The following is a 2,420-nucleotide window of genomic DNA, read 5'->3' on the forward strand; positions in this document are numbered from 1 at the left end:
TCAAAATATACTTTATTCATAGAAATAAATCTTTGGTACTTGTACAATTTGTCATGTCGTTCATAGATATATACATTGCATGTCTTCACATTACAAAGAACAGATTAAATTAATCGAATTTACAGTTATCCTATTTACAGTTCCCTTTATTAACCATCCACTCTCTTATTATTTAGCTGTGGCTTCAGCAGGACCCACCTACTGAGTGGGTGCCCTGTTAAGAACAGATTTTTTTTTTATTTCAAAAATATACTTTGTTCATAAAATACTTTGGTGATCTGTACAGCTGGACATGCCATACATATGTAAACATTCCATTTGTTTGCATTCCGAAAACAGTGTAATCATTCCTGTTTACAGGTCGGTACGATTACATTTTTAGCTGAGGCGTCAGCAGAGCCCAAATGACTGCATGGGCCCCCTGTTCTTCTTTAGGCAGGCAGATGTTACACGGTGGTCTTTCCCCACCGCGCCTTGGCGGCAGCTGCCCCAAGTTTAAGTGCGTCCCTCAACACATATTCCTGGACCTTGGAATGTGCCAGTCTGCAACACTCAGACAGGGTCAACTCCTTCAGCTGGAAGATCAACAGGTTTCGGACCGCCCAGAGAGCGTCCTTCACCGAGTTGATGATCCTCCAGGCACAGTTGATGTTCGTCTCGGTGTGTCTCCCTGGGAACAGGCCGTAGAGCACGGAATCCCGCGTCATGGCACTGCTCAGGACGAACCTCGACAAACTCCACTGCATTCCTCTCCAGACTTCTTCTGCGTAGGCACATTCCAGAAGGAGGTGTGTGACAGTCTCGTCCCCCCCGCAGCCGCTTCGAGGGCAGCGTGCGGTGGGGCTGAGAGTCTGGGCATGCATAAAGGTTCTCACAGGCAGAGCCCTTCTCACCACCAGCCAAGCCATGTCTTGGTGCTTGTTGGAAAGTTCTGGCGATGAGGCATTCTGCCAAATGGCTTTGACAGTCTGCTCAGGGAACCGCTCGATAGAATCCGCCCTCTCCTTTTCCCAAAGGGTCTCAAGGACACTACGTGCTGACCACTTCCTGATGGACTTGTGGTCAAAGGTGTTTTTCTTCACAAACTTCTCCACGAAGGACAGGTGATACAGAACGGTCCAACTACTCGGAGTGTTCCGTGGCAGCGAGGCCCAACTTTCGCAACACCGGGGACAGGTAGAACCTCAATACGTAGTGACACTTGGTGTTTGCATACCAGGGATCCACGCACAGCTTGATGCAGCCACACACAAAGGTGGCCATCAGGGTGAGGGGAGAGAAAGACACCAACAGCACAGTGTCAGCTGCGAGACTTCTCTCGATCCAGAGCACACGTCAAGAAACCTTTATACATCTTATGATACAATCGGTCAGGGATGAGATTATTGTCTTTGTAACATGATTTGTTTATGGTAATCATTGTAGAATCGTTGATAGTTTCGGTACAGTCTTTGTCAGTTCCAGCACAGCCTTTGTTAATTTCCGCACAGTCGTTGTCAGTTTCAGTGCAGACATTGTCCATTTCAATGTCTGCATGGAAATCCATTGTTGTAGTAATGGGCGCTAATTGCTCTTCCTGAGAAGGAGGATTCCTGCAGCCCTGGCTATTAGCATTTGGTATTGAGTCTGTATCATGCTGTTAGCACTTCTATAAGAGGTGTTGGCTGGACCCAGACACTTCGGCGGGCAGTGTTCATTCCTCATGTGTATTCTCTCCCCCACCCGCCTTCAACTAATCACCTGGGTTGTGAGTCCATTGTGCTGGTATTCTGGTGGCCCCAGGCAGTGTTGTATCAGCTCTGTGTTTCTCTCCATATTGTGATCCGGCGGCCATCTTGTGTGTCAAGTTGGCCAACTGATGGCTCAGTGGCCATCTTGTGTATCTGTGTGCCTGGTGTCACCCTGCCCTGTGCCATCTCCCACTTCTCCGCCACGCCCACTCTTTCTCCCCCGCCCAATTTCTCTATCAACCCCACTCATTCTCTCTCTCTGTACCCCCTAGTCTCTCTCTACCCCCACCCTCTGCCCCCCTTCCATTTTCTCTCTCTCTGTCCCCCATCCATTCAGTCTCTTTTCTCCCCAGCCCCCACCACACCCGTCCTTTCTCGAGCCTCGAACCATCTTTGACCACTGTATCAAACCTTTCAAAGGACAGAGCGAGGGAGATAATGGATAGTAATGACTCTGCCTGGGAGTCAGGAGGGGTGAGAAATGGCTGATCTTCAAAATTGAGAATACCTAAAATATATTCAGAAACATCATTAAAGTGAGAAAGCACGTTCAAGTTTTTTAAAAGAGCTGCTGAAATCTTTCTGAAACTTTCACTGAAATAAGCGCAGTCAGGCCACTGCTCAGGAGAGGCTGGAAGGGGTGAATGGGCGAAGGTGAGCACTGCGGATGCTGGAGATTAGAGTCAAGAT

Source organism: Chiloscyllium plagiosum, unplaced genomic scaffold (genome assembly GCF_037043375.1).
Source record: "Chiloscyllium plagiosum isolate Xiang-an unplaced genomic scaffold, Cpla_swu_hap1 HiC_scaffold_27, whole genome shotgun sequence".
Classification (NCBI taxonomy): domain Eukaryota; kingdom Metazoa; phylum Chordata; class Chondrichthyes; order Orectolobiformes; family Hemiscylliidae; genus Chiloscyllium; species Chiloscyllium plagiosum.